The sequence below is a fragment of the Phragmites australis genome, chromosome 1, assembly GCF_958298935.1.
Source record: "Phragmites australis chromosome 1, lpPhrAust1.1, whole genome shotgun sequence".
Lineage (NCBI taxonomy): Eukaryota > Viridiplantae > Streptophyta > Magnoliopsida > Poales > Poaceae > Phragmites > Phragmites australis.
Window position 1 is genome coordinate 28,842,047 of NC_084921.1, and position 20,140 is coordinate 28,862,186.

Consider the following 20,140-nt stretch of genomic DNA (forward strand, 5'->3'; position numbering starts at 1 on the left):
CTTTGAATGGGCCACACGGGCGGAGGGCTACAAGGGATGAACGGAGCTCTTTGCCGCTCTCCACGAAGAAAGCTGCTAGCCAAAAATCTGGATGGAGGATGGAGAGATTAAGGTCCTTAGCTTTGGTAGTGTGAACTTCAAGCTCCGGTAGGAATACCAGGATGCGTTCCCAATGAGGGCCATCAACGACAGGTGGTGCATCGGTTGACCGAAGGGGTGGTTTTACTATGATGTCGGCTTCGGGTCCCCCCTTCGCTCCACCAACCAAGATATCCTTTATGTTAGGACCCCGATGGTGGACACCGCTGAGGCACATCTTGTCTCGAGGGTGGCGCTCCTCTGGAGGGTGGCCCAGAGGATGAGCATGCGTGATCTCATGAAGGAGTTGATGATGCTTCGCGCCCGACCTTTTCAGGCGGGTTGGGACCACTCCTTCGAGAAAGGCGAGGATGGCAAGCCGAACGAGTACTTCGGGCCCACCGTCAGTTCAGGTGAGTTCTCTCCGTTGTGTAGCTTCGAGTCTGCAGAGGTGAACCACCTTTTCTTTCAGAGAGTTGCCTTACGCTGGATCAAGCAGTCGAGTTCGGGGAGAAATTCTTGGGCCAGCCTTCTGTCGCAGAGCGAGACCAGTGTCTGGAGCTGGTTGGGAGCTGAGAGTGGCACAACCGCATATGTTCTTGCGTTGGATTGGCGGCTTCAGAATGGCTGGACCATGCGGATCCTCGGGTCATGGGGAAGCGAGGGCACGGGGCCCCTGGCACCACGGCCTCCATGATTCCCACGATCCCACTCCAAACACGGACCCCGATTGCCCCCATAGTCTCGTGTGCCAGCTTGACAGCCGAATCTTTCGAGGTTGAGTTAGATGGAACGAAGCACTGGATACTGGCTGAGAGTACTAGGGCCACCAGTGTTGCGACTGGAGATGAGGCCCGGCCCGGAGGAAGCGATCGTGGGAAGGGCTTGACCCTTCCAGACCCAACCGGCCACAACCAAAGCTGAGGGGTTCATGAAGCCTCCCTTGAAGACTACGCGGTGTGGGAGATTGCCAAACCCTCCGATGACGAGGACGTCATAGGCCCCTCCGATGTTGCGGCCGCTGGTAGGGGTGAGGCGTTGTTTTCCCCTCTACCCCGCCGCGCTTGCTTCTAAGGATCCTGACTTAGGCATGTTTTCTATTTGTAGGGGCATTTGGAGCGGACCCATTTTCTGCCTCCAATCCGAAAATGATGGCTTCCTCGGGCAACCCTCTGACTCCTCCGGAGGTGCCAGAGGTGGCCGCTCCAGAGGCGGTGACTTTACCGCCTCGGATTACCCTTGTCGGTCATGACCTGGCCCTTGCGGTCAGAGCAGGGAGCCAGATCCTTTGGGGCGGCGACCTTAGCCTTCTTAGAGCAGGGTCTGAGCTTTGAGGCCCTAACCCCGGAGGTGCTGAGCACCATTGCCTCTACCTCATCTCTCCTCAAGAGTCGGGAGACCGAGCTTTCTATGGCTCGGAGGCCCCCAGATGAGGTGGCAGTGCGTTTAGAGGCAGCGGCTTGGCAAGTTTGTTGTTGGATGAAGTCTTCCTGTCTCTAACCTTGGGGTAGCTAACCTCATCTCTCCTTTGTCATGTTTTGCAGCAACTGTTCTTAGCGAGGGCGTTGGGCCGTTCGCAGCATCGGGCTTTCATGGCGGCCCAAGACATGGCTCGTGAGGAAATGGTTGGGCTCCAACTAGCCCTGGAGGTGACCGAGAAGCGTGCGGAGGCTGCGGAGGGGCCTCTGCAGGAGGAGTTGTGGCACCGGGAGCTCACAGAGGCTACGGCTCGGGAGGCTGCCAAAGCCCTTCAGACAGCGGAGGAGTCTATCGCCTAGGCCATCGCCGGTCGGGTCACTACAGAAGGCGAAGCCCGGGACCTCCGGATTGCGGTGGCCGTAGCCCAACTAGAGTGCAAGGTAGCCTTGGTAGCTGAGGAAGCCTTGCGTACGGAGTGTCAGTGGCTGACCGAGCTCGCGACGGAGGCAGCCCGTGCCGTTGAGAAGGCCCTAGGCGGTCTCAGGTCAAAGGGCCCACCCTTGCCCTCTGGCTCGAAGATCTTGGCCCACACGCTCTGCTAGCTCTGGTCCGTAGTGGGGGTGACAGCCAATGCCGCTGAGGCCTACAAAAACTCCAGCGTCCACGTGGCTTCGGTGCTTCATTTGGCGCTGCTGCACCGCGCGGGGTGCACCCATTTTGAAGTGCTAGAGCAACCGTGAAAGGACAATGATGTCGCCTAGGGGGGGGGGGTGAATAGGCGTTTTACAAAAAAATCGTCCCCTTTTACCGTTGGCCCAAACTTGCAGCGGAATATAAATGAACGGATTTTTCACAAGTGAAAAACCTAAATATGCTAGGCTCAACTAGTGCACAATCACCCTAAATAAGTGTGGAAATTACAATCCTAAGGTGACAAAAATTATTCAATTCTAGCAAGAGATATGCAAGAAAACTTAAATTGAAAAAGGCTAAAAACGCTGTTCATATGCCTGAAATTACTGTTCATCCGGAGTATCCGGTGTAGTCCGGATACTCCGGTGTGTACAGGTTCGGAAACTCCGATAAAGTCCGGATTCTCCGGATTCTGTACAGAACTGAGCCCGAAACTGAATGTAAAGGATGGGTAGAGAGTTCTAGCTCAAATCAAGTGATGCCGTGTGTTCTCGGAGATGATTCCAAGTAGATCCACGGAGAACCTACACTCAAATACACACAAACAAGTAGATCGAGCAATATGCACAAAGATTTGAACAAGAACTCAAAAGTAAAGAAACAAGAGAGGAGACACAAGATTTGTTTCCCGAAGTTCGGATTCACCACCGTGAATCCTACGTCTCCGTTGAGGAAGCTCCAACGAGCCGGGTCTCTTTCAACCACTTTCCTCGATCCACTCTTGATTTCTTCCCTTGCGGAGGCGAAATCGAGCCCTTCACAAACTTTCCCGCGGCTCACCACAAGCACGGGAGCTCACCGGCGACACCTAGCCGGCTAGGAGGCTTCACCTCCAAGAGTAACAAACGCTTCGAGAACTTCTTGTCAAGAACTCAAGATTGGATTTTAGCTCACTTGCACTCAATCTTCCAATCTCTCAACCCAACTCACTTTTCTTCTCAAATTACACACTAGAATGGAGTGGGATGGAGTTCTTTTGGCTCTAAAAAGTGTTTCTTTCGTGCCCTTGCAGCAGCCCCAAAGGATGGGGTGAGTGGGGTATAAATAGCCCACTTCAAAAAACTAGCCGTTAGGCTCTTTTCTGGACTTTACCAGAATATCCGGCCTACACCGGAGTCTCCGGCCACTTCAGGTACCGGAGAATCTGGTCTTCACCGGAGTCTCCGAGTACAGCACAGCTGACCTCCGAAAAACGGCGATAACTTTTGATCCCGGAGTCCGATTTTGACGATTTTGGACTCTATGGAAAGCTTATTTAGAGGGCTACACATCCCAACTGAATTCATGACATAAAACACATAGGATCAAATTAGAAACACTCCAAAACCCATTTTGGACACTTCCGCACTTTCCGCTCCGGACTCTTAACAACAAACTCTCACTTTGGGTTTGGTTGGGAACTCTTGAGCACTGAGATGCGACAATTAGCTCACGTTGCATCCCTCTTAATAGTGTGGCATACCTAGACTCAATTTCAAAGATAAAACACATTTGAACCACTTTGAGCTTTTGAAAAACTTTCAAGTACCGCTTCTTTCTTTCAAACCTTGAGGGTTGCCAACTTTCATATATTCTTCACTCCATCTCTTCTTGATTCTTCATATGATTGATGTGAATCATCCATAACTTACCATGGCCTCGCACGGTCCATCGGCGCAAAGCCTTTACTCGCTCTTCACCACCGCCTTGGTCCTTCGACGCCAAGCCATTTGCTTGCCCTTCACCACTGATGGTCCATCGCAGCCGAGTCTTGCTTGCCCTTCACCGTCTTGCCATAGAAAACCACTGTGTATTCGACATCTTCAAGGAATTCATTTTATCAAATATGGAGTCCACTCTTGTTCTTCACTCTTGGCATATATGATTTCAATTCAACTTATGCCTTCTTATGGATCCTAACCCCAACTCACTCTCAGGCATAAAGTACATGGGTTAGTCCATAAAACCTAAATGAAAACATTTATACCTTAAGTTACTTGATCTCCACAAGTAACTTATTAGCCTTCATGTATATTGTCAATCTTCATATAGAACCTAACCCCACTTATTCTTAAACACATAGCACACGTGTTAGTCCATAAAACTCTATTGACAAGTCATACCTTTAGTTACTTGATCTCCACAAGTAACTTAGCCTTCAAGCTTATTGCTAATCTTATTGAGCTTCTTCTTCTTCTTATGAGCATCACTAAAATCTCAATAACTTTTGATGCAATTCTTTGAACTCATGGCATTTCTCAAAGAATCCACGCTTCATCATTTATGCATCTCCTATAGAATAACATAATAGCAATTCTCAATATGATTGTTAGTCCATAGGCATTGTCATCACTTACCTGAGCATCACTTAGATCTCATTCATCTCGATGCATTTTCAATCTCCCCATTTACCTAGAGCTCATGCATATCTCTCATCCATGCATCACCTATGGAAAAACCTACTAACAAACTCAACACCATTGTTAGTCTATAGGTATTATCATTAATTACCAAAACCACACATAGGGCTATATGCACTTTCAAACCGCCCTTGGACTTCGTGGCCAAGGAGATCTGGTCTGAGGCACTACTGGAAGAGATCCGCGCAGCCTTAGATGGTTTCTGCTTCACACTCGGAAGCCTCCTCGCACGCACCGCTGCCACCATAGGTCATCGGCTCATCTGGGATAGCTCCACGCGCGGGCGACGCTCCACAGGATCCGCAGCTGGAGGTGTAGCTCTGAGTGGGCCTTATCTTTTTGTTTATATATTTTTTCTCGCATGGATTGGGCCAGAGACCTAGCATGTTAAATTGGCTCTCCTACTTCATGTACCTTGGCTTGTTTTTCACCCTTTGCAGGGCTATGTTTCTCTTGTGTTTTATCCATTCATCTGTGTGTTGTGCTGGGAGGAGTGTGCCACGCGGCTAACCCTTGAGGAGGATTTGCGCATACAAGTTTGGCAACCGGTGGCAAAAGGAATATTCCCGAGCGCCCAGGCTACTGCTTCTAGCGGAAGGCCCAACGCACCCCGATCAACTGCGCCTGCGCTACTTACCCCACAGCGGGAGTGCTTTGTTTTACCATGCGATCCTCAAGGACGTGTAGACCTAGAGGTGGCCGCTGACATCTTGGATAAGGAGGAGCCGAAGGACCCTTCCTCTCTAGCTTTGAAAGCTGGCTTTGGTTTCGTAGGGGTAGACGAGTGGTGGGATGCTTATGCGTCTGCTGACCCGTGTGACTCTCGGTATTTTGTTCTCCCAGAGAATACAAATGGAACGGTGCCATCTGACATCCTTGAGGACGTCATGGCCTGGGTCAAGATGAAGGATGCAGAGGCTGTGAAGGACCCATCGTCGTCAATGGAGTTGGATTTCTCGGCCTTCGACTCCTACCCCTTCCAGGTGGATCCCCTCCAGGCCAAAGCCTCAACCTCTCGGGCTCGAGGGGACTCTATCTTTGGTAGGAGGCCTTTACGTCAAGGGTCCGCGCAACACCGCCTCATACGTCAATCTGGACACAGGGGTGGTGGCTCTACTAGGAGGAGCCGGTCCTCCACGCATTATGGCACTTCTGGAAGGCATGGCCGCCTAGCTCATCTGTTAGGACTAGATTGATTGTTAGGCATGCACCATATATGAATAAGATCGTGATTTGTTTACTTTGCTTCTCGTCTTTTATTTTTGGTCGCACCTACGGTCCGAAAGCTTCCCCTCTCCCGGCCACCTCACATACTGCGGCTGGATTAGGTGTCTTAGGTACGACTTCGAGGTGCAGAGGGTAGATCTCTACACGACCGAGGCAGGGTTCCTTTGAGGTGCGGAGGGTTTGGACCTCGACGCGACCGAGACATGGTGCCTTTGGGGTGTGGAGGGGTTGGATCTTGACGCGATCAAGACATGGTGCCTTCTAAGTGCGAATGATTTGAACCTCAACACGACTGAGGCATGGTGCCTTCGAGGTACAGAGTGTTTGGACCTCTACGTGACTGAGGATGATGCCTTCGAGGTGCGAAGGGTGCCTCAAAGCGACCGAGCTAATGCCTTCGAGGTGCGGAGTGTAGACCTCGATGTGATCGAGGTTGATGCCTTCGAGGTGAGGAGTGTAAACCTCTACGTGACTGAGGATGATGCCTTCGAGGTGCAGAGGGTGGCCTCAAAGCAGCCGAGCTAATGCCTTCAAGGTGTGGAGGGTAGACCTCAACGTGATCGAGGCTGATGCCTTCGAGGTGCGGAGGGTAGACCTCGACGTGATCGAGGCTGATGCCTTCGAGGTGCGGAGGGTAGACCTCAATAAGACCAAGGCTGATGCCTTCGAGGTGTGGAGGGTGGACCTCGAAGCGACCGAGGTTGATGCCTTCAAGGTGCGGAGGGTGAACCTTGACGCGACCAAGGCTGATGCCTTCGAGGTGCGGAGGGTGGCCTCGAAGCGACCGAAGCTGATGCCTTCGAGGTGTGGAGGGTGGACCTCGATGCGACCGAGGCTGATGACTCCGAGGAGCGGAGTATTTTGAATAGAGATATAACTTAAGGTTTGGTGTTTACTGTTACCAGCGGATAGCTAATTGCAGCATAAGATATGACTAGGTCGGAGGGCTATTCTTTAGCACATGCCAGACTAAGGCCCTTAGTACGTCATGTAAGGGTTGAAAGTAAACAACTGTGCTGAACTTGAAGAGGGCAGCGGTGGGGCTTACCTTCACGGATTGCCCCCCTGGTGAAGGCTGCGGCGGGGCTCAATGGAGGCAGTGCCTTCTGGAGCCCAGTGGCGGTGTCAGGAGAGGGAGGGGGGGGGGGCAACAGCTGGACGGAGTTGGAGCGGATGTTGTTGAGGAGGGGAGGTGATGGTCGTCGGAGGCAGGGTTGTCCGGAGCCCCTCTATGGTGACTGCCGATTCTCTGTTGGCGAGTCTTCTGAATTTGGACCACCAAAGCGGATATTTTGTGTGGTGGTGAGATGTTCTCCTCTTTTTCTAGCGTAAGTACATGTTGACACAAAATAATGGCAGCGCATTTGACTCCAGCAAGATTTTTGGGACCATTTAACAGGGTGAGGTTACGCCCGAGGAACCGCTTCCGTCTAACTCCCGGGGTCGTGCGCCTACTGCCCTTGCATGCACCGTAATTAATTTGAGCAATAAGTGTGAGTGGGTGTGAGCATGAAAAACCAGTGCATTGGGTGGGTGGTCGCGTGCTCCTGAGTTGGAATGGGACTCGTCATGACTAGGCTTTATAAGCAGTGCCCTGCCTCGCGACCCTCCTACCTCTGAGTAAGACAAAATTTCTTTTTGCAACTCAGCTTGTATCTCCCATGGAGTCTCCTCCCACCTTGGTTGCAAGCGGCTAGGCCGAACTGGCATCGACGACGGTGCCGGTCCCGTTGGCTGTGGTGCCACTAGGGGCGAGCGATCCAAAGGGCCTGCTTGCAGGGTTGGAGCTAGCAACCTTCTTGTTTCTATCATTGCAGAGAGGACCGCTACCCGTGGCTCCATCTCGATCTCTGGCTTGAGTGGTTGCTCCAGTCGAGATCATCGACATCTCCGATGATGAAGAGGAGATTGACTGGGATCTCCTGGAGAGGGATATCAATGAGGAGGAGGAGGAGGAGGTGAGGGAGGAGAAGGTGAAGGAGGAGGTCAAGGAGGCGTGCCCCAGCTCTGCCTCGTCCTTCGACGGTTGTGGTGGGTCAGGGGCCGGCTACTACATCAGCTTCCAAGGCGGTGCGTGGCTGAAGCGCATGCGCCACCATTAGGAGCTCATAGTCTGTTTGGGTTTTTTTGTGTGCTTTTCTCTTCTGAGTTTCTTGACAAGCCAGGAGCTTGGAGAGGTGGCCTGCGTATGTACACATCTTTTGAATATAAAAAACCATTGGTTGAACGATTTGTATGAAGCTTTGGTTATCTCCTTCATATCATCTGTCTCTCTCTTTTTTTTAATACATGCACACGATACCGTCCCTTAATTGAAACATTGGCAAGGCTCCAGGTAAAACACCATACATAACCTTGGTCCACGGTGGCAGCAATAGTGGCGGGACATTTACATCATGAGGGCGAGGTGAATTGAATACGACGGAGTTCGACAGGGTCGTCAGGCTCCTCTGTTCCCTTCAGGAAAGAAAGGAGGGTGGCCCTCTAGTCCGGTATTCCAATAGGTAGGATGGCGGTGGAAACATCGTTGGAGGTACAGGCTCCCGACTTATTGAGGACCTCAAAGAAGGTCCCTAATGGGTGGACTTTGCTTCTAGCGATGGCCTTGGCTAAGGCATAAGCCTCATGGTTGTCCGTGCGTGGTACGCTTCGCACTGAGATGCCTTGGAAGGACCCATCGGCTCTGCGAATGGCTTCGAGGTAGTTCCGTAGGTCTGGATGCTGGGCTTGGAAGCTCTTATCGATGTGCCCAACAACAACTTGGGAGTCAGTTTTGATGAAGAGTCTGGCGGCTCCTAAGGCTCGAGCCTTGCGGAGCCCCAAGAGGACTGCTCCGTACTCAGTGATGTTGTCGTTTATCTTGAACTCTAAGCGGATAGCGAAGGCTACATGTTGGCCAGTCGGGGAGATGAGGACCACCTCGGCCCCCACGCCATTGGACCTGTACACTCTGTCTGTGTATATTGTCCATACATCTTGGGGCAGAGTCTCTGGGGGCCCTGCAGATAGGGCAGTCCACTCAGCGACTATGTCCATGAGGACCTGCGACTTGATGGCTGTACGGGCCACAAACTTCACCGCCAAAGGTGCTAGTTCCATAGCCCACTTGCCTATGTGCCCCGTCGCTTCCCGGTTATGGAACATGTCGCCCATCGGGTATGAGGTTGGTACGGTGATGTCGTGGGCGAGGAAGTAGTGCTGAAGCTTGTGGGAGACCGTCAGAAGGGCATATACCAATTTTTTGAGCTACGAGTAGCGCATCTTGGCCTCTGCCAGATTCTTCAAAATGTAGTAAACTGCCCTCTAAATAGAGCGGCCTTCCTTCTCCTCTTCTCGCACGAGTACGACACTTACGGCGGAGGTGGAGGCGAATAAGTACAAGAGGAGTGTTTTGCCAGGAAGGGGTATTGTGAGTGTCTTGAGGTCGGATAGGTGAGCTTTGAGGGCCTTGAAGGTGTCCTGGCACTCCGTCCTCCATTTGAATGGCTCGGAGCTCCTCAGCGTTTTGAAGAAATGAAGGTTGTGCTCGGTGGACTTGGAGTGAAAACGGTTGAGGGCTGCAAGGCGACCGGCCAAGCACTGGATCCCCTTCGAGTTGGTGGGGGTGCCATCTCAGTGATGACATGGATTTTCCGGGGTTGTCCTCGATGCCTCACTTTGAGACAAGGTACCCCAGCAACCTTCCAGCTTTGGTGCCAAAGACACACTTCTTTGGGTTGAGCCGCACTCTAGTAGCCCGGAGGCTATTAAAGGTCCCTTGAACATCAGTTGAACGTGGTTGCCTTCGAGCTTACTTTTTACAACTATGTCGTCAATGTAGGCCTCCACATTGCGGCCTAGCTGGTATTCCAGGATTTTGCGCATGAGGCGGGGAAAGGTGGCTCTGGCATTCCGGAGGCCATATGGCATCCAAATGTAGCAGTATGCTCCGAAGGGGGTAATGAAGTTGGTCTTGCCCTTGTCTTCCGCAGCCATCCACACTTGGTGGTATCCCGAGTACACGTCCAGGAAACTCAACATCTCACAGTCGGCTGTGGAGTCCACCAGTTGATCTATGCGAGGGAGCGGGTATGGGTCTCAAGGGCATGCTTTGTTGAGCATCGTGAAGTCGATGCACATGTGCCATTTTCCGTTAGGATTCTTGACCAGAACAGGGTTTGATAGCCACTATGAGTGGATGACCTCTCGGATGACGCTGACCTCTAGTAGTTTCTGGACTTCCTCCTTCGTGGCCCCTGCCCGCTCGATGGATAGCTTGCAGAAGCCCTGGCGTACGGGCTAGGCCTGCGGGTTGACTTGGAGGGCATGCTCGATGATGTGGCAATCGACTCCAGGGAGGTCCTACGGAGACCATACGAAGACATCGAAGTTGGCCCTTAGGATGGCTGTGAGCTGGGCTTCCTGCCCCAGAGTGAGGTCCGCCCCAATCTGAAAAGGCCGGTTGGGGATCCCCATACCTAACGGGATGTGCTTGACGTCCGCCTCCAGTTGTGGCTTCAGAGGGCTGTGATGCTCGAGGCATGCCAGAGGGGGTCTTCGAGGGGTCCTTTAGCTCCATTATGCACATGACGGCTGTTCAGTGGGCAGGTTGCCCATACTCGATGCGCCTAGCTAGGTTTTGATCACCGTGGACGGAGATCAGCCCCTGGGGTCCAGGCATCTTCATGCAGAGGTAATCATGGTGGAAGGCCGCCTCGAATTTATTCAGGGTTCCCCAGCCTAGGATGACGTTGTATGCGTAGGGCACACCCACAACGTCAAAGGTGACCATCTCGGTCCGCATGGCGGAGCCTTCGCCGATGGGGACTGGAAGCTCTATCTAGCCTAGGGCATCAAGGGGGCCCCATTGAACCATTGAAGGGGCCTCTGAGCTAGAGAGAGCTGATCAACACCCTCCAGACTTTGACTTTGGCGATGTTGGCCGTGATGACTAGAGCGTTGGTGTGGGGGAAGTTCACCCCCACAACGTAGTCATAGGTGAAGGCCACAGGGGCTTCGGCCCATCCAAGGGCTTGGTGGTGGATGCTGGTTGCACCGACATGGTGGACCCCCCGCGCGTAGTCTCGTCGCTGCCTCTTCGAGGAGCCATCAGAGGCTCGTCCTCCTGATATGGCTAGGACTACTTGCATAGCACGGCCCCCGTCGTCAATGTGCTGCACTGTTGGCGGCGAAGGCAGAGTCGGTAGAGCTAGCTCAGGAGGGTTCTGTAGGGCCAGGTGATCCAACTAGCGGGCTACTGCTAGCCTACGCACTACACCATGGTACAGCTTTAACGTCAGACATCAGTCGCTAAAATTTGATGATCATCGATAAGCTGTTGGTCGGGAAAACAAAGCGGCGAAGGGACGGTTGGCAATTATGTTTTCATCAACAAAATATCGGTCGGCAATTGTCTGACATTCAGCGTCAAACTATTAGTCGGACATTCCTCAGATGTAGACGCTCTGTTGGTCGGAAAAAATGTGTCAGTCGCCAAATCTAAGCCATCCGCGCGAGGCAAAATTTTTAGGCGCGCACCGAAACAGAAGACTCGCACCGGCCGCCAAAAATTTCCCCATTCCTAAAACCCCTCCCCGGCTGGCTCCCCACCAAATTCCTCCGGCCCTCCCACCGCGCCAGCCAATAACCCGTTGCCACCGCGCGCAAGGGTTAGCCGCTGCCTCGCTCCCCAGCCAGGACACCGACGCCGTGCATGCGCATCGCAGTTACTACCCTTGCGAGACCACGAGCTTGCGTGCGTCACCAGCACGCCACCGCATGCCCCACCAGCCACCGCCTTGCTTCCCGGCCAGGGTGCTGACACCGCATCAGCCCTCGCTCCCCGCGTGACCAGCAGCCTGCCGCCGCCTCGCTTCCTGGCCAGGGCCGACGCCGCATCCGTCTTCACTCCCTACCGCCGCCCAGCATTCTGCCGCCTCCACGTGAATCGAATCGCACAACCAGAAACACTGCATCGACTGTTGGTACAGAAGGTAATCGTCATCGGTGCTGAGCAGAAGGATTGGATGTTTCCAGCCTTAATCGGATAGGGTTAGGTCTGTGTGTGCTCTGATTGATTAGTGGTGGATTTGGTTCGGTGGATTAGTAAAGATGCTGTTTTTCCATCATTTCTTGGTGTGATTTGAGCAGATTTGAGCAGCTTTGAGCAGCTCTGATTGATTAGTGGTGGATTTGGTTTTGTGGAAGTTTAGCTGTTATAATTATTGTTCTGGTTTAACTTTTCTGACTATTGCTTTGTCAAGAAAATGAGATAGTATAAGTATCTAGTAGAAATGTGAAGTACCATTTGAGCAATTGGTGGTAGCATAAGTCAGCTTAGGTATATTAGTTTAGGCTATGGTATATTCAGCTATGCCAATAGGAAGTAACAAAATGGAAGATAATAGTTTTAATTACTCTGGTTTTTTTTTTACTATGAGTGAATGTATGAATCAGTTGGCACTTTGTTTGAAGAGAATCAGTACTGATTTGGCTGTAGAGTAGAGCTGGAAAGTTATGTTCACTTGGCACTGTGATAAAAGAAATATCATTTATTTAACATGATTGGTGAACGTAGGACTGCAGTTATGCTTTCATTTGACATATAAATTTTGTTATATAATACAAAGTGGAAGCTTCTGTTCAATCTGTAGCTTTGATATTGTACTGTGATCTGTAGTTATAAAGGAGATACTTGATTCAACTGCCCATCACAAATTTGCAATTTGTAAGGGAACAAGTTTTTTTTCATTTTTTTGCCATCAATCTCATATGCTTATTGTTTTCAGATTAAGATGATGTGTTGTTTTCAGATTGGAGAAATCTTTGGTAGCCTCAAGCAGATGGTTCTTAGCATTGCCTGATTTAAAGGCTTGGTGCTGATCGAGGGCTGGCAGATTTATTAGGTAATTTCTGAAACTAATTATTTGGAGCCGGTGAATATCTGTATTTTATCCAAATTAAGAACGGGATAATTGGCTTGTGATCTTGAACTCTTATTTTTTTGCTTGGCAGTATAGACTATGATTATTTGCAGAACCAATATATGTTTACAGTATGTTTGCTTATTTGATTGTTAAAGCTACTTGATAGTTAAGAGAGGTGCAACATGGATAAGACATGGATGGATCTTGAGGATAGGTACAATAATTTTTTTTGAAAGCTACTAAAAGTGCTATTTGTAGTCAACATGATGTTAATAAAAAATTGCTTGTAGGCACACGAAGGGCTATTTACAAGGGGTGAATTGTTTCCTATCTTATGCATTTCGAAACTCAGCGATAGGAAACAAAATATTGTGCCCCTGCAGGAAGTGTGTTAATTCTTTTTGGAGAGAGGGAAGTGAAGTACGTGAACATTTGATATGTGATGGAATTCTAAAGGGGTATAAAATATGGAACTTACATGGAGAAGCTAGCTCCTCTTCTGTCCACCATGGTAACTTTGATGGTGCAGAGTTTAGGGAGGACTCTAATGAAGAAGATGATATTTCTGATTTCCTTCGAGACTTAGCATGTGGTCTAGATGATAGAGGGGACTTGGAAGACAATGATTCATTTCAGCAGCCTAGTAAGGAACTAATGGCCATTCAGAAGTTCATAGAGGATAATAGTCAAGAGTTGTACCCTTGTTGCCAAAAATACTCCAAGCTGCGTTTTCTAGTTAGATTACTTCATATCAAACTCCTTGGAGGATGGACTGATAGAAGTTTTGACCTGCTTCTAGATCTACTTAATGATGCATTCCCTCAAGGTTCTGCACTACCTAAAACCTTCCATGAAGCAAAGAAATTAGTGAAATCCATAGGACTTGGGTATGTTAGTATTCATGCATGTGAAAATGATTGCGTTCTCTTTTGGAAGGAGCACGCTGATTATAATTCATGTCCAACATGTAAGACTTCACGATGGAAATCAGAAAAGAAGTCTCTAGATGGGAAACAGGTATATAAGGTTCCTAAGAAAGTTCTTCGCTATTGTCCAATAAAGAAAAGGCTCCAAAGATTGTTTGTATGCTCTAAAACTGCAAGTCTTACAAGATGGCATGATAAAGGGCGGACAAAAGATGGTTTGCTCAGGCATCCTGTAGATTCTCCTTTATGGAAAGATTTTGACCATAAATATCCAGAGTTTGCTGCAGATAGCCGCAATATTCGACTTGCTTTTGCCACAGATGGTTTTAATCCATTCAGGTCTATGAATGTTAGCTATAGTGTTTGGCCTGGTATTTTGATCCCTTATAACTTTCCACCTTTTATGTGTATGAAGCAACCAAATTTCATCCTCTCTTTGTTAATTCCTGGTCGACGTGCTCCTGGCAGTGATATGGATGTCTATTTTAAACCACTTGTTGATGATATGTTTGTTAATGGGGTCAGCACTTATGATGCTTCGAAGGGTGAATACTTTCAATTGCGTGCAGCAATATTATGGACCATCACCGATTTCCCAGGTCTAGGCTATGTCTCAGGGTCTGTCACCTCTGGTGAAGCAGCTTGCCCTGATTGTCACTCAAATACAGACTCCATTCAACTTAATGGCTGCAAGACTTGTTATATGGGACATCGTAGATTCTTACCTACAATCCATCCATTTCGGTTTGATGCTAATGCATTTGGGGGTACTACCGAGCTTAGGCCTGCACCTACTCCGCTTTTCGGAGAGGAAATTTTAGAGTGGACAGAAAATCTGCATACAGTTTTTGGGAAGGACCCATCTCAGAAACCAACAAAAAAGCGTAGGCGCAAGGAATGGGAGCCATTGGTCATTTTTAAAAGGAGGTCTATTTGGTTCAAGCTTCCATATTGGAAGGACTTGATGTTGCGACACAATTATGATGTCATGCATATAGAGAAAAATGTGTGTGATAACATAGTTAATACACTAATGGGCATTGGCGGGAAATCCAAGGATAATTTGAATTCTCGCTTAGACCTTGAAGCTCTAGGTATTAGAAGGGATCTTCATCCTGTTGAATTAGAAGACAAGTTTTATTTACCTCCAGCACCATACTCATTGAGTCCTGCTCAGAAGAGATTATTTTGTGAAATACTAAAAGGAGTAAAATTTCCTGATGGTTATGCATCTAATATACGACACAATATTCATGTTAAGGAGAGAAAGATAATCGGGCTGAAGAGTCATGACAGCCACATTCTTCTACAGCACCTACTTCCACTTGCCGTGAGAAGATTGTTGCTTGAAAAAGTCTGTGTGGCATTGATTCGTGTAAGCAATTTTTTCAAGAAAATGTACTCTCCTGTTATTCGAATAAGTGATATGCAAAAGCTAGAAGCTAAAATTGCTGAAACCTTGAGCCTTCTTGAGATTATATTTCTCCCATCATTTTTTGATATTATGGTACACTTAATGGTTCATCTTCCTGCCCAAGCAAGAATGGCTGGTCCCGTCCATTTCCGCAGCATGTGGGCTATTGAGAGGTGATTTTCTTAGGCATATTGCAACTTAGAAAAAAAAAGTACCTAGTATTATAAATAAATTTATAAGTGTGACTACTTTATATATGTATAGGTTTTTGATGAGATGTAAGGGCTATGTTCGGACAAAAAGCCATCCGGAGGGGTCAATTATGGAGGGTTCCATGTTTGATGAGAGTCTCACTCTTTGTTCACAGTATGTACAAGTTGAGACTCGGCTTAACCGGTGTGGTAGAAATTACGAAGGGCTGCAAGGAAAAATTGGTAGTACACCTTTCTTCAACAGCATTGGTCGAGGTTTGGCAGGAAAGTGCATTGTGAATTTAGACCACAAAACATGGCTTCAAGCTCATAGATATGTCTTGTTCAACTACGACAATATAGGACCTTACTTGAAGTAAGCTAACTATGTCATTTTGTAACTTGATTCTGCCTTTTTACCATTTTGTTTCTAATGTGGTCAATTGACGTTTGCAGCAAGCATTCTCAATATCTTTCCTCAATTGGTATTCAAAATAAACGAGATATCAGTCGCATACATCATGAATCCTTTCATGAGTGGTTTAGGTTGCATGTAGAAGAAGGCTACGAGGAAGCTCGAGAAGTGATAAAATTTTTAGCTAAAGGGCCAATGCTAATTGCACGCAAGTATAATAGCTACACAATAAATGGGTTCAAATTCCATACACAGTCCTATGACGAGAGCATGCCTGTACAAAGTAGTGGAGTAGCTCTACTTGCGGAGACAACATGCTTTGAAAGGGGCAATAAAGATAGCTTCATAACAGGAAACAAGACATATTATGGTATTATAAAGGAAATTATTGAACTGGACTATCACCACAAAGGATATGTGGTGGTTTTCAAGTGTGATTGGGTTGACAACCGTGTACAAGATAAATGGGTCAAAATTGATCAATTTGGTGTAACCACAGTCAATTTCAAGCACTTATTCAACACCGGTGAGCGGATATTAGATGAGCCGTTTATTTTAGCATCACAGGCAGCTCAAGTCTACTATGTTCCAGATCCAATTGAACCTGAGTGGTTTGTAGTTGTTCAATCAAAACCAAGAGATATGTATGACATGGATGATATTGCTAAGAATGAGAACCTAAATAATAATCATTTTGTGGAACTGCCTGATCTCCATTCCAATGTGACTGTAAATGTTGTTGCCGGTGATGTCCCTTGTGTTAGAACAGACATAGATGGTATAATTGTTGATACAAAAAACCTAGAAAGTAAGTTTTGTTTCCATAGTGTTCCTGCTATATCTTTACAGCTGATTACTAGACTCTTGCCCATCTATTTATATTATCACTAAACCTTATGTCACTTTTCAAGAGGAAAAATGCCAAGCACAGCAAGAAACGGTAATGATAGCCTGCCCGCTGAGTATGACAAGCAGAGGCTTGCAAACATCGCTGCCAACAAAAGAAGGCTGGCAGCTCTTGATATACCGAGTATGAACACTTCGGTGCAGCAGTGTCAACCCAACAAAAAAAGCAAAGGTTACATATGAAATTCTTGCATATTCTTGGTCCTAGTCTTATATGTTTTTGTAGTAGTTGAAATAGTCATTCAGAAAAGCAGTACTGCAGTATTTTTTTTTCCAGCTCTATTATCATCTATTTGACAGTGACATGTACCTTTCTTGCAGAAAAATCAACGGGCAAGTGATGTTGCACGTGAACGTCCCAATTTGCGGCCAAGGCTACAGAGAAACAGTCAGGAGGAACAGGGCTGTGAAGAAGGTGCCAATGAAGGTATTTTAAATCCTTTCATAAGATGTGTCTATAGCATAAATGATTTATGGTGATGTTTCATGTTTGTCATGTCATGTTTCATATGTAGAATTAACTGCTCCTAATCTTAATGATGGAATACAAGACAAGAGGAATGGAAGGGGTATCACTAGAAAGGAGAACATATTTTCAAGGACTCCTGATTTGCCTAAACTCAAAATTGAACTCAATGACTATGGTCAGCCTGTTGGAGAGAATTCTAAGCAGTTTGCTAGTGTCGTTGGGTGTCAAGTGAGAAAGAAGCTACCACTCGGATGTGATGATTGGAGGCTTGTTGATCCAGAAAAGAAGTATGAACTATGGACTGACTTGCAGATATTTTAGTGCCTCATTTATTTTTCTGCTGCTGTTCTGAATTTGCACGAACTATGGACTGATTTGCTCCCTTTTCTTGACAAATAAGACATTTTATGATCTGGACGATTCCGCCTTCAATTGGGTTATTGCTACAGCATCAAGAAAATGGAAGGAGTACAAGTCAACCTTAAAGGAGTTGTATTTCGATCCTACATTAACTGATGACGAATTACTAAGTAGGCATGATACAAGAGTCAACGATGATGATTGAAAATATCTCATTGACTATTGGAGGTCTCCTGAACATGAAGTAAGGAACAACTGATTTTCCAACTAATATACAATCTAATTGCAATTTGATTTCTTGTATTACTTGTCGAGAGGAATCAACTAGTTGTTTGACAATTGCTCATAGGCTAATATTTTTTCCCTAAATCATATCATAGGCTCGCACATTAATTGCTAAAGCCTATCGTGCAAAGTTGAAGCTGACACATACGTCGGGCAGCAAGAGCTATGCTCGTTCTGGACATGAACTGGTATGTAGGAATATCAACACTACTTCAGTACATTATTGTAAGCCTGATTCATTACTAACAATTTTTTTTACTTTTAGAGTGGTACACTAGGGTGCCCTCCTCGAAGAGACGAGGTCTTTATCAAAACACATACACACAAAAATGGTGTTCCTTCAAGCCAGGCATCACCAATAATTGTAAGTTTTTGGTACCAAACATTTGTATTGTGCAATAATACTTGCTGATGTGTAAATATTCATATTCCATCCCTTAGAACAAAATACAAGAAGTTGTTGTAGCTCGCCCAGAATTGAAGGATAAAACAATTCAGGACGGTGACCTATTTGCAAATGCTTGTGGAGAGAAGGAGCCAAGAAGACGTGTCCGTTGTTTGGGTCTAGGACCAACTCCACAAAATGTGGGCACACCGGGGGTCAAGTGTTACACGCCAACAAGGCTCCAAATGGAAATTCTAGCACGTCAAAAAGCTGAACAGAGAGCAGCAGCTCTAGAACTGCAAATGAGCCAAGTAATGGCACGAATGGGCCGTATGGAGCAAAGGATGGAGAACACATCACATCATGGTTCTAATTCACGAGAGCATGTGGTATAGTACTTCACTAACTTTTCCTTTAAATACACAGGAGTGGCTGATTACTTACTAATCTCTTTCATGTCAAATATTTAATGTAGAACACAAACAATGGAGAATTTGAAGATGAGGGACATCATCACGATCATGATGAGGAGGGGTATGCTGCCTCAGACAATGAGGATGAGAGCTTGTTTGTCCAACATGCACCAGCGAGGAACATTACATCCACTACAAAGAATCATGATTCCCATTGCAGTGACAATGAAAATCTTGTAATCTTCTCATCTTTCCTATATACTTCCTATTTTGATTTCCATGTTCATATATGCATTGATCAGGCTGTCCTAAATGCACCATTTGCATCAGGTTGGAAACGATGTGATACTATATGCTATTTTGCGATCTGATCTCCCTGTGGCCAAAGCAACTGTTATCTCAACTAATCCAAACACCGTGCTGGGAGGTCAGCCCCTTGGACGCCAATTTTGTGAAGTAGTTGTGAATGTTGTGCTGAAAAGGGATACAATGTTGCCCCGTCCATATGCTGATATGGAGATGATGGCTGATGCTCTATCGATGTCGATTGCATGGCCATACAAGAAAGTAATAAACTGCAATTTGCCTCATTCCTATTTTGATTTGTAATTGGTAACCATGATTATTGAAACCGTCTACAAAATTTGATAGATGAAGATGACCAGGAAGGCATCAAATCCATGCTGCGGTACTGCAAAAACAATTACACCTGGTGAGTGCCTTTTGATAATTTTTTTCACCTAATGATCCCTGTTCATATCAAAATTTCAGATATTTCAATGCTATGTTTTGCTGCCAATTGTCTTGTTTTGATCTGTTTATTGGTTTATGATGCATGACCTGGAATCAAGGATGAGTGTAACAATGTTTGCAGCTTATAACTCTCAATTGTGAATTTCATACATATTCATAGCATACCACTAGTTACTGCAGTATTCAGTCAGACTCTAGAGACTTGTATGTATCTTCAGAATCCAGATGATGCAAAAGCAAAAAATACTCCAATAAACTGAGAAGGAGCGAGATGATCTTGGTTGCCCTAGCACATGATTTCCCAGCATGCATCAAGTAGCCAGAGCATCATGCTGCACATTGAACTATATCCTGACCATGCTGTGAAAACAAGAGACCTTGATTTAAGTAGCTCTGTGATCATATCTTTGTGATAAATTCAGCAAGTGCTTCATAGCTGGATTAATTTGTAATTTCTTTTTATGATTTAAAACTAGGTGCATCCATAGACCTATATCCAACTGAGTTGTGTCTTCATTTTTTTCCTTCTCCTTGATTATTACCTTCCATAGCTGATATGGTTCTGGTATTCTCATGTCATGCTTAATCATTTTGTAATGCAGTTTTTATAATAAGATGGTCCTTTTTTCGGTAAATTTAGGGGGCCTTTGAAGGTCTGATATGGTTTACATGTCTGTCCTGTTTAGCTTGTCGGAGGAATGTTACACATGCAAAACTTTGTACTGGTTTGATGTGTGGCTTGGGTGCATAAAAGCTAGAATTGTTGATGACATATACTGTACTTGCAAATTAGCATAAATATCCAGTACCTTTGAATTATCTCCAGAATTTTTGTTTCTATGCATTCTGAGGCTAGGTTCAAGTATGTTTCCCATTATATAGTATGGTCTTCCTATTGGAAT